Raw genomic sequence first — 13,287 nt, 5'->3', positions numbered from 1 at the left:
TATGGTCATGAGAAAGAGTAGTTCAGAAGCATCACTAATTGCAATGACAAGCCCTAAGAATTCAGCACCAGGCTTCTTCACTTCCTTACCTCTGGCCAGCACAGAAGATGACGTTATTAGGTAGGTATTAGGTGGGTGAGTTGTATAAGTAATGCAATATTTACAAGTATGGGAAGAGTCTCAAACAAACCTGGGAATAGCAGCTTGCCCTGAACCCAAGCAAGACTAACTAAAATGTCCCACCCGAAGTGAGCTATGGTCTCTGAAGATGCATTGAATGCATAGTGACTGGAAAAACCTATGGGGCATGGTCTGTGAAGCTGCCCGGCAGCTCATGATGATTTATGGCCCTGGGAAAAATGCCTGATGATTCCTTGACTAGCCCAGTATATTCCAGAAGCCATTCTGGAAGTAAGGCAGAGGACGCTTGCCAAAGAATCAAGGAGCATTAAGCAATCCAACAGGCCCCTGATAGATTACAGGCGCAATTTCGGTTAGAGTCACCGAAAGACAAAATGAACTTGCTTAAGAACAAAAGAGAACATGATGACTCAAAGCAAACAGTAAAAGCGCTCCAAAAGTCAAGATTATGACAGTGGTACTTAGTATACAAAGGAGGAAAGAAATAGGAAACAACATCGGGCAAGATGAAAGGATACTTCCTAAGCACAACCCCATCCTTTTGGAATGCAATACAAGACACCTTAGGCAATGGGGTCATTTCAAATGCAGGATCTAAGCTTGTCTGTCTCATAACTTCTCGTCAGAATTCAAACTATAGATTTTCCACATTTGTTATCTCAATCTATTGTGGACAGCCACAAGCATGTCTCTCTTGATTGATATTTCTTTTAATTTAACAATCCCTCCTTTCTTTAAAAGAGTCTCTAAGACTTACTCTCCACATGAATGCTGATGGCACAAATCATACTGAGCCCTGGCAAAAATCATTGGTGAGAATACGGTTAAGATCCTGATTCAAGTTGCTGTACTTAGATGCAAGAAGGCCGATTTAAACTGGACCAGCCAAAGATGCAGGCTCAGATGTGATGTGCAACAAATGATGTACTTGAGATCTTTTGCCTCCCTCCTTCATCCTTTGTTCCACGCATGCCATCAGAGACACTGGATTTACACTTAAGGAACTACAGTCTGACCACGCCGGTAACTGATGGTTAACTGCAGTCTTTGCCAAAATTAATAACAATCACGAAGAACTTTTCCCATCTAATTATTCCAGCTTGCCATTTAAGGTCTCTATTTTTCACATTTAAATCATCTAAACAAATAATTTCTTGTGATTTAGACCACATGGAACAAGGAGAACATGCACCTTGATAAGAATGATCACAGTGATACCTGTATGTGACCAAAATAAATGTTTAGTTCCTGAGAAACTCATGTCTTGGATGCAGTTTGTGAAGATCAGAGTCAAAATGAGCCCATCTGTAGAAATGTTTCAAGAAAGGTGAATTTCAAAGCAGGAGCACAATAGACCGCTGTACTTTGAAGCCTCAGCTGTGCGACCACAGTGGCAGTGAACATTTGCTGAGGGAACCGGAGAGAAAAAAGTATGTGAAACCTATGGAGGTACTATTAAGTAAATAATATTTTATAGGGGGGAGTGGTGGTGATCTACTTATTTTGCTCACTTAGTGCATGTACTTGAGTGCTTATGTCTCAGAGAGAATGTGCAATTCTTTGATGTGTGCATTATTTATGTGTGCGACTTAGACACTGGTTTAAATGATGGATTTCCTAGCTGAGCTCTTCACAAGAAGAAGTCATTCAAACGCCCATGCCTTGCAACCTGAACCATACCTTCTTCCAAGCAACCTATGTCCTGTAGATTCCTGCTGGGACTATGTACTTCGGATCCTTGAGGGACATTTCCTGACAGACTCTGTGACTAAATTGCTGAAGGATTTACAACAGGACCACTTGGTGGCTAATGACCAAAAGCTAAAGAGTGGAGCCTGCACAACCACATTTGCGTTCAAGCCAACCTCTATGAAGAAGGAAATTATTCTCCTTTGGTCACAGCACATGATTTGAGTCATATGTTTGGTGTTCTACACCAAGATAACAAATTTGTGTTAGGCACTGCCGCAGCTTTCTGCAAAGGGTTCAGGGTCATGCGAACAAAAAAGCAGCAGTCAGAGAGAGAAAGTCTGTGGGTAGAACCTCAGTGGAGTTAATTAAAAGTTCCAGCTGTTGAAAAGTCATTTTGTTAAATTGGAAGGTTATTCCCACCAGCATAGCCCATGGGTCCCAAGGCAAAGGGCTTTAATCTCCACCCAAACAATATATAGGACTGGCATTTCCCAGCGGACAACTAGGCAAGTGTCAACTGGTAAATCGGATAGTTTTTCCATCAAAATATTTTTGCTTATATGTGTAGATGTATTCCACAGTAAGCACTTACCTCAGGAAGTACAAAGGGGAGAGGTGTAGCGCTGCGGCAAGGGCGACCGACGCTGGACGCTGAGGATCATGGTTCGATCCCCGGCTCCGGCGGCAGGGTTCTGCCCAGCACCATGCGACTCTGGGCAATAGCTCGCTTAATCTTCCCAACGGCCCCCAGCGCTGAGATACCCCTTAGGGGGTGATTTGTACGCTATACAAGTACTGGATTTACATTTACTATAAATAAAGGCATAGAAGAGAATGGTACCTCATTTTGGGTGTCAACACAAACAGAGCACATACACCCCACAATAATCCAAACTATCTTTAAAGCATGTTTTATCCTTTGACCAGAAGGAATACGCATATTTGCATTACACTGGTGCAAGCCCAGTGCACTTAAACTGATAAACAACAGAACCATGACAGGAATATAAGTGGGAACAAACAAGCTATGCAGCTCTCATTCCCAAGAACGAAATCACAAAATAAATTAGTTACAGAGTTTTTATAAGAAATAATTAAAGAAATCCTAAAATACATTAGTCACGCCTTTCTTATAAGAAAGAAAAAAAATTCAAGCCTCTAAAATAATTATTAGATTACCTATATAATGTTTGTAGAAAGATGAGAATGAAATCCTAAAGTACTGGTCATGAAGAGAGAAATTGTGATGGGCAGACTGCTGCAGGCCACACAGTTGAACACGGCAGACAACTTTGCCCTTACATTAACCCAATCACTGAGAACCCATTTATAATATTTTATTCCTGTAGGAACTCATGGCTTAATTTCATGTATATGCTTGATCCTCTCCCAACTATGGGAAAACATCTGTAACATTTATCAAAAAATAGAATTCTGACTTTGGCATGGCACTAGATGACAGCTCTTGGGATAAATATTCTTAAGAATACCAAAGTCACATATTTTTTTGTACGAAAGGAAGCATGTTCGTGAAAAATCACATCTTTATGGCACATAGTATGATATGCTGGGTAATTGTATACATTCATGGTGAAAGCGCCTCACAATTGGAATAGGTCATAACAACTTCTAGAACCATAGCTGAAGTGCGGAGTCTCATACAATCTACAATACATACTTTTTGGGGGACCTGACCCACAACTGTACCGTCTAATACTAACCTGTGAACAGCTTACAACCTAATGTCTATTTGTAGCCAATCCTTTTATTTCTTTGCCGGTGTATGATCTATAGCTTAGAAACCGTATTGTTAAAGTTTTGTCTATGTCCTACAAAAAGTCTCTAAGAAGGTCAATGACAACGTAATTTTTTTTATGCCTTTTGGTACCCCTACCTGGATGACACAGGAAACATAATATGGACTTAAATGTAAGACCTGAAAAGTTTCAAGTTTTCTATTTAATATGCAATATGACATTGGGGAATGGTAGAAAGGGTGGTAGAAAAAAAGTTTGCATTCAGTCTTCCGTTCCGATTCACAAAAACTTTTATCAATGGGTAGAGGCAAATACATCATGGATTTTACTAAGCAAACATTTATTAATTGAGAATTCCGGTGGTCATCTGTTTTTAGGGCTCGCCCCTTTTCTATTTCGCCGAAATAGAAAACAGGGGTGAGCCCTTATGTCGCTGATCTGCTTCTTCCCCCAGAGGCTCTATTCAGGCAGCTGATTGGCTCTCTTCAAGCCGGATTCCCAAGAGTTCACGAGAATAGAATCACGTGACAAGCTCCTCATGCACGAGCTTGCCCGAACCTTCCCCCTGCCAGCAGCATTTCTCCTGCACTCGGCCCACCCCCCTCCCTCTCCATATGGTGCGCTCTGCCTCAGGCCAGCATCTCACCTCCCATGATTATTCACTGCAGGGCCTGCGTCTTGTCACCCTTCCTCCCAGTCTCCACCAGCAGGGTTCTCCAGTGGCTGCATGCAAATCTGAGCCCCAAACACTACTTGAGGCACCCCCCTCCCTCTCCATATGGTCGCGACACCACATCAGCGGCAGCCCTTCTCCCAGCAGGCAATACACCCCCCCTCCCTCTCCATATGGTCGCTCGAGTTCCAGGCTTCCCCAGGGTGCGCTCATTCACTTCACTTTTTCACTGCCGCAGGCCGTGACTCCTTTACCACTGCTTGTTGTAAATGATGTAGAACTAGTTAAATGTGTGTTTATCGGATTACCACACGTTTACCACATTTTCATGCCAAAGCAACAGCGTAGCACAATTTATTTTCTCGACTTCTCTGACTGTGTTCAGGGATGAAGGGGTAAATCTGTTCCATAGCCGTGAAGTCATTGGTCACTGTGGATATTGCCCATTAGCGGGCCTATTCCTACAAATGTTACGTTGTACGTTTTGATGTAGTTAAACCTTTTGTCGGAATTGGTATGAACCGGTATATTAGGTCATACAGGCAAGCTCCCATGCTTCAGATTCAAAGTCATGCTAATTACACCTATACCAGGCTAGAGGAGGAACAGCAAACGAGAATAAACACACACCCTCTGACCCCGAAGACGGAAAGTATTCAGCCTGTCTCATTAATATTTGCTGCACGTTGTGGGCCAGATGTTTTCTGACTCTGCTCGATCTCTGTGGTTTGTCAATAAAGGGCCGAGAACGGTGCGACTAACTTTTGGTTTTACAAGTTACACTACGGATCAGCAATCCATTTCTCAGTTGTGGGATTTGTGGTTGTTGTTCGTCGTGTTTATTAGGAAGAGCTTGGGTTAGAAAGGCCTATATATTCTCCCAGACCGCTTTCTTTAAAAATGCATAGCGCTGAGTGCTTGCTGAGATATGTGGTTGGCCCGCGCATCCTTTACAGACCGTTGATCAATTTAACTTATGGAACGCACACGTTGTTCCCAGTTCCCATGGCCTTTATTAGTGTGTCATTTTACAGTGCCCCGTTAACACCTGGGCACCTATTGCCCCTCTCTGACCTCCATATTTAAGGGACAGATGCTTGCTGTCTTTGAAAAGTGTAGTAAAATGGGGTAAATCGAGAGCAGATGCAAACGTAAACATTTGCATGAGTACTGAGCAGACACAAAAGCATCAGCAAAGTCTTTACGCGGCAATGTAAGATATTTTTGGATTCACTGTTAGCCTTGTAAAAACGCTGACACCTCATTGCAGCGCATGGCGGCGCGCAGAGGCGGACTGAGACCACCCTGATTTTATGGATCCTAAAACCAATGTCCGTGTTGTGGCAGAAACGATCCTCGTTGATAGTCTGAACTAAAACAGAAGGTCGGAAAAATCTATTTAACTAGAAATGGCTATTTCAACAGCAATCGTATGATTCCTCGTGGCTAGCAAGGACGAGTAGAGCTTGTATCTTTAAACTCCAAGAAAAAACATTTTTAATTCGCCGAATGTTGCAGATACCATACATTGTGAAGGAGGTTACCTCATTGAGACGTGTGCAAAAAAATGTCAAGGAAGCGACTTTGATGGAACTAGTTCTAAACTGCCCAGATTGTAGCTTTTAATTACCACCCCCTTTTCAGGCCATGTTTGCAGTTTATACGGGCTTGAGAATAGTCATGATTTTAACCACATTGGCATTTGGGACAGGTGGCGTAAACGCGAAGGAGGACAATGTGTTCTACGCATGCCTTAAAGCTAACTGTCCTTGCCTACTTCTGTTCCACCGTGCTCCATTGTCCTTAGCTTTTGGTCTTGAACCACCACATAACTCAGGAGCACCACCCAGGGGCACCACCACATTACTCAGGGACACCACCACATCACTTGGGGGCACCACCACATCACTCGGAGGCACCACCACATCACTCGGGGGCACCACCACATCACTCGGGGGCACCACCACATCACTCTGGGACACCACCACATCACTCAGGGACACCACCACATTACTCAGGGACACCACCACATTACTCTGGGGCACCACCACATTACTCGGGGACACCACCACATCATCACTCAGCCCAACCACATCATCACTCAGCACATTAACAGCACTGTCCTTGCTGGCTACCAACAAGCATTGCCATAGCCAATAGGACTTGCATTAGGAAAGTGTAAGCTATTGGCTTTGTAAATAACGATGCTAATAATTTATATATTTTCAAAGACAACACATATTAAATAAATGTGTCATTTACAATATCAATAGCTCACACTTTCCTAATGCGAGACCTATTGCATTGCAAATGCTTGTTTAAATTGTGTGGAGGAGCTTGAGCAATTGAAATTAAAAGAAATGTCATTAAGTTATTTGGGTGATAACGATACAATAATCATATAGGGAACTTTTTGCATAAACATTTTAATATATGACCAAAGCCATCATTTACACTGTTTTTACTTTCTGTGGAGTATGCCATGCTAGTATTTACTTGCTTTACTGAAAAAGTTTTAATTATCTATCTGTCATATCCTATGTTTCTTCATTGTTCATGTTCTTTTATGTATTTGCATCCTAGTACCTTGGTTGCTAGGTTATTGTGGAATGTTCTACTCCTGATCTTCAGTTGAAGACTGGAGCTTCTTGGATGTGCACTCTGATAGATCTTATGCTGTACTTGAGATTTCTAAATAAACTTAATCCTTAAGTTTATCTCCTTCTCCTGTCATACTTTGGATACAACATAAATTGGCGACGAGGTGGTCAAGTTAGCATTATCTACGGACCTACGCCTAAATATTCATTTTAAACAGATCTCATCAGACTTCAGCGCTCATCATTGATTTTTTTGCAATTTTTACCTTCCTCCATGAATTCAAATATTCTATAAACCTACTTCAAATTGAATTTCTTCAAGAAACAACATTGACTTCATTTAAAAGTAAGCTATTTTCTTATAACCTGTGATTTGATAGCACCAGCGCCTGTTTCTCTTCACTGTGTCATGATTGCACCAGCGGCTGGTCATTAATTTACCTACTGTTCCAGTTATCACTTTGATGTGGCTTTACCACTTATAAATCTTATAACAGCCAGTAGAAAATAACAGTGACTTCCGTTAAAAATAAACTGTTTATTTTATTTTGTGATTTGATTGCACCTGCGCCTGCTTATTTCTTCTCACTGTGCTCTGATTGCACCAGCGCCAGTTCTTTAATTATTTTTCATTTTATCTCACTTCAAATTGTTACTTCCTTCACCAACGCTCAGCAGCTGTTAATTTGACTGTGCCTTTGATTGCACCTGCGGCAGACCCTTTTTCATCTATTTTCACTGAACCTACTAAACAATTTTAAAGCGCTATACACTTTTTCCCGTTTTTATTTGTCTCTTATTTCTTCCAATTTGACATTTTAAATTAATCTGTATATTGCCCTCTACCTCTTTAGAACTTTCGCTGTTCAAAAATCGCCATTCTCCCTTCACTGGCAGTTTAAACAGCACAAGAACGACGCGCGCTGCATTTCTTCTCCTTCGGCGTCCATCAGCCATCTTCACAACAAAGAACGTCATCACGAGTTGACGTTTGGATACACATCATCACGTACAACGTAGCGGCCATTTTGGGTTGTTTAGCTACGATAACCACAACTCGTCGTTACAAACATCGACGTTATTTCATCCTACAAGGTATTCTTTTATACTCGTTTATTTTTGTTTCTTCGCTGATACACTCAGCTCTAAGACTGGGTGCTTACAAACTTACAACGTGTGTCAATAAACCTCCCGTTTGTTATAGATGTGGATCTAAATTACACCTTGCCAATTCAACTTCTTGTCCAGCCTTAAAAAAACAATGTACTAATTGTAAAAAAATTGGTCATTTTGCTGCAGTTTGCAGGTTCAAATCCAAGACAATGTACCTTGAAGTCTCTGATTCTGATATTTCTAATACAAGTGAAGAACAAATTGTTAAAAAAATATTATTGTCTGTTGACATGATAGATGATCATGAAGATCCTTCTATCTATGATCCAGTGTGTGATCTAAAAATTGGTGAGATTCTTGTTAAGGTCACTGTAGATTCGGGATCTCCTATCACCATCATTGCGGATTTTCTTTTCCTTAAACATTGGGAAGAAAATTTACTTCTACCTCCTGATATTCGTACTGTTGCATTTAATGGCAAAGTCATTGATTTAATGGGATTCTTCAATGACAGTTTAACCTTTGAAGATCGATCTATTCAAGCAAAAATCTATGTATCTAAAAAAGGTTATAATGTCTTGGGTTGGAGAGATCAAGGAAAATTCCCATTAGTATTAAGACCTGGTACTAGAAACCCTATTTCTTTAGATCGTTCTACCACAATTAATGCTCTGGTTACTGAGGAACTATCCCTAGAAAGTATCATAGATAAATACAACAATGTTTTTTCTGATAATCTTGGTTCAGTTAAAGGCTTCGAACATAAAATTATTTTGAAACCTGATGCTGTTCCAGTAATCCATAAGGTAAGACATGTTCCACTGAGCATTATGGAAAGACTGAAGACTCATCTTCAACAGCTGAGTAAAGAGGGAGTCATTGAAAATATCAATTCTTCGTTGTGGGTTTCTCTAATTGTAGTCGCACTTAAGAAGAACTGTGATGAGCTCAGGCTATGTGTAGACCTTAGAGCTCTAAACAAAAATATTCAGGTGGATTGTTTTCCTCTCCCGCGTATTCAGGATATGTTGGCTCAATTAAGAGGTACAAAAGTTTTCTCTACCATAGACCTACGAGCAGCTTATCATCAGATAGAGTTATGTGAAGAGTCCAGAGACCTAACTGCTTTTAACACTCCTTTTGGTCTTTATAGATATCTAAGGTTACCTTTTGGTCTTGCCTCAGCGGCATCAGTTTTTCAGAAATTGATGTTTCAGTTATTTGGAGAAGTTCGTGATGTTTTAGCCTATCAGGATGATATCTTGATCTCTACTAACACTGTGGAAGAACATCTCGTTAAACTTGATCAAGTCATTGGCATTTTAAGTGACCATGGTATGACTGTTAAAAAACAGAAGTGTAAATTTCTCCTCAGTGAGGTTGAGTATCTTGGTCATACCATCTCCAATAAAGGCATTGCTCCCAAACATGATCTCTTGCAAGGCATTCGTGATTGTGCTCAACCCATTAACAAAGATCAATTAAGATCATTTTTGGGTCTAAGTGAATTTTATTCGAGATTTGTAAAGAATTTTGCACATGTTAGTGAGCCTTTGAGGTCACTTACTAGGAACAATGTTAAATTTGTGTGGGATGAAGTGCATAAAGTGGCTTTTGACTCTTTAAAGGATTTAATTATACATGCTCCAGCTCTCAAGCCCTTTAATGAGAGCTCTCTATCTTTCATTACAGTGGATGCTAGTAATACCGGCTTAGGTGCTGTACTGAGTCAAGCTGATGGTGGGATTGAAAATGTTGTTGCCTTCGCATCCCGTCAACTTTCCTCTTCGGAAAGAAATTATAGTACCATTGAAAAAGAAGCCTTTGCTTGCGTTTGGGGAGTTAGACACTTTTCTACGTATGTTTGGGGTCGCGAGTTTGTCTTGGTGTCAGATCATAAACCATTGATTTTGTATTTGGAATGACAAGGGTTTAAGGAATGCTAGCCCAAGATTAAGTCGTCTTCTTTCAAAGCTTTATGATTTCAATTTCATTATGAGGCATATTCCTGGTGGGAAGAACTTCACGGCAGACTTCTTGTCCAGGTGTCCTTCAAGTTCTTTGAAGTTTTCTCCTATTCTTGATGATAAAGAAGTAGTAGTCAACCTTCTGGATGGACTAGTTCTAGCAAAGGATGTGGTTTCTGAGTCTGACTGGATTAAAGAGTCTTTGCAGGATTTTTCTTTTCATACATTAAAAAAGTACATTGCTGAAGGTTGGCCAAGGGAAAATCTTATTGATAAGGATCTTCTCCCTTTCTCCAAAGTCAGAGATGAATTAAGTTTGGAGGGTGATTTCCTTTTGAGAGGTGTTTCCCTCATTCCCCCTCTTTCTATTCGAGACAAGATTATTGATATTGCTCACAAAGGCCATGGTGGGATCACAAGCACCAAAAAGAGATTGATTCATTATTGGTGGCCAGGGATGGACATCTGTGTGGATACCTTTCTGAATGGCTGTAGCGAGTGTTCTCATGTCGAGAAATCATTGCGTACTGTTAACAAACCCTTGTGTCCTGTTGCTTTCCCTGACAGTCCATGGGAGAAACTAGGTATGGATTTCCTAGGGCCTATTGGTGGTTTAAACCAGGGTTTTAGATTTATACTTATAATTGTAGACTATCACTCCAAGTGGGTTGCCTGTGAGTTGTTAAAAGAACCTAATACCTATAATGTCATAAAATGTCTTAAAAAACTTTTCCAGTCCGAAGGAATTCCTAAATTTTTAGTATCGGACATTGGGGTACAATTTGTATCTCATGAAATGAATAGTTTTTTGGATAATTTTGCTATTAAACACCTTACCACTGCTTTGTACTCCCCACAAGGCAACGGTTTGGTGGAGAGAGTGAATCATGTCCTGAAGGACGCAGTCCAATTAGCTATTTCGTCTGGCCTTTGTGTTCAGGATGTTGTCTGTGACAGAGTTTTGTCGTACAACAACACACCACACTCAACCACTGGGGTGACACCATTCCTCTTGTTAAGAGGGAGACAGTCCTTTAATGAATTATCCCCTGGTTGGGTTGTTAGCAAAACCTCTCAAGGTAAGGATGTTGTTGATCTTGATCTTGTCAAAGATAAGGTTGTATCTGCTCAGCTCAAGTCCAAAATTAGGTATGATCTGGACAAACATGTGAAAGTAATTTCCTTAAACGTTGGTGACAAAGTCAGAATCCGAAGACCATGTAAGGTCAAAGGTTCAAAATTTTATCCGGAGACAACTATTGTTCAAATCAGCAAACATGCTGTTAAGGTTACTGGTGGTAAGTGGTGGAGTAAAAGGGCTGTTTCAAAAGTGAAGGGCTCGGACATTGCTCTTAATGATGTTTCAGGCTCAAACGTTATCCCAAATGCAGTTGACTCTAACATTTTGTCTCCTTATAACCTTCCTTCGTGTAATTCCAATGTGGGTAATAGGGCTCTGTCATTGTTTGACAATTCTAATGTTCATGAGGAAGAGTTAATTCAATCTGCTGTTTTGACGAATTCTGATGATTATAACACGACTTCTTCAGATGTAGCTGAACTTTGCTCAGGTTCCTCTGAGACCTCTGAATCCTGTTCAAAGTCAACTAGAATTAAGTTTACACCTAAATATTTGGATGATTACATTACTTGATATGTTGTTTGTTTGTGAATTTATTGTTTCCTCTTTTATTTTCTCTCACCTTGTTTATTTTAATATGTTTTGTTTTTTGTAATTGTGGGGAAGGAGGTGTGTTATATCCTATGTTTCTTCATTGCTCATGTTCTTTTATGTATTTGCATCCTAGTACCTTGGTTGCTAGGTTATTGTGGAATGTTCTACTCCTGATCTTCAGTTGAAGACTGGAGCTTCTTGGATGTGCACTCTGATAGATCGTATGCTGTACTTGAGATTTCTAAATAAACTTAATCCTAAAGTTTATCTCCTTCTCCTGTCATACTTTGGATACAACACTATCACTAAAGATGCAATCATTCATTCTAATATTTGATGGATTTGTGCCCAGAAAAACAGCAGTATGAATTACGTGCAAAGAAACAAACCTCTATTATTTACAAACTGTTTTTTTTACACCAAACTCTAATTTCATGGCTTTGAAATAGACAATGATTCACTGATATTTTTTCTAAATAATAAAAACAGCAGTCCAGCATCATTTGAACATTTATAGTAACATCTGTAAAATGTTATTTGGAGCAAATAAACCCAAAATAGCTGACAGGCAGCAGTACCCATAGAAAGACGGTCACGCTGTTGTGCTTGTTTTAGTAATCTCTGGCTAAATATACCATTTCTAAGAACCACAATATGTACAAATGTGCATATGAAGTTTGAAGATGAAGTTTATATTTTAAAACCCGAGTTATCCTCATTTCCTATGTAGAAATTTAAGAAAAACAAGCATAGACGGATACAGCACCAAATCATTGTTAATAGCATTCGGTGAGCTTGAGGAAACGTCATCCATATTATACAGCCAATCTTTTCCACAGAGCATACTGAATAACAGGGGCACTCAACAATGTAACTATGATTAGACCAATTTTTCTTAAAATTACATTTTTAGATTAATTTAGGAAATTATTGGCAAAGATACTGGCGGCAATTAATCAAGAATTACTAATTCTAATTAGCTGTTGAATATTCAAACCTACATCAAATTCACTGCTGAATTCAGAAAAAGTTTGTGCTTCAAGCTTGTTAGGTCAAATGGGTGTAATTTCAGTGAATGCACACAATCACTGCAGCACACCCCGCAGCCAGGGCACCTTCAGACTGCAGACTAAGAAGTGTAAAAGTGTCTGAATCAACATCCCTGAATCCATCAGAACCTTCCCAATGCTGCTCCAATTTAGGAAAGTGTTGAAGACTCACCTCTTTAGAAAACATTATATTACAATACATTTAACATCCTTAACCCAGCTCCATCTCCTATTACTCGTCGACTTTGTGGTCATCTTTGACGACCATGTACAGAAATTGATAATGTAGAGAGAAGGCTTGAGCTCATCTATCGCACAGTGAATGAGGTGCTTAACGAAATACCTAAAGGGACAGTACTTGAAAAGGAACAGTCCATAACAATTGGTGGTTCACCAACCACAGTGCAAACACATACGAGTAACCCTTGCATCATGACAGAGGAGCTATCTGAACTTTGTACTATCAGCACCTCTCCATGTATGACTGATCACTCACCCCCTTCAGAAAAGAAATAAAAAAGTTACTGCAAGGTAAAAGACAAAAACTAAAACCGGCCTCTGTACTGAGAAAGCGCCCAAGTGACGGGAGGACAGGGGTTCTGCCAACTGCGGGAGTCAAT

The 13,287-nt window shown here is 40.1% G+C and overlaps 1 protein-coding gene across 1 annotated transcript in view; it reads right to left on the bottom strand.

Annotated features, from left to right (window-relative positions):
* THADA (THADA armadillo repeat containing) overlaps nt 1-13,287 on the bottom strand; it is a 1,588,234-nt gene that overhangs the window by 1,479,815 nt on the left and 95,132 nt on the right. The window lies entirely within an intron of this gene.

The sequence above is a fragment of the Lissotriton vulgaris genome, chromosome 6 (assembly GCF_964263255.1).
Source record: "Lissotriton vulgaris chromosome 6, aLisVul1.2, whole genome shotgun sequence".
In the NCBI taxonomy this organism is placed as follows: Eukaryota; Metazoa; Chordata; class Amphibia; order Caudata; family Salamandridae; genus Lissotriton; species Lissotriton vulgaris.
This window is presented reverse-complemented; position numbering and strand designations above follow the sequence as displayed.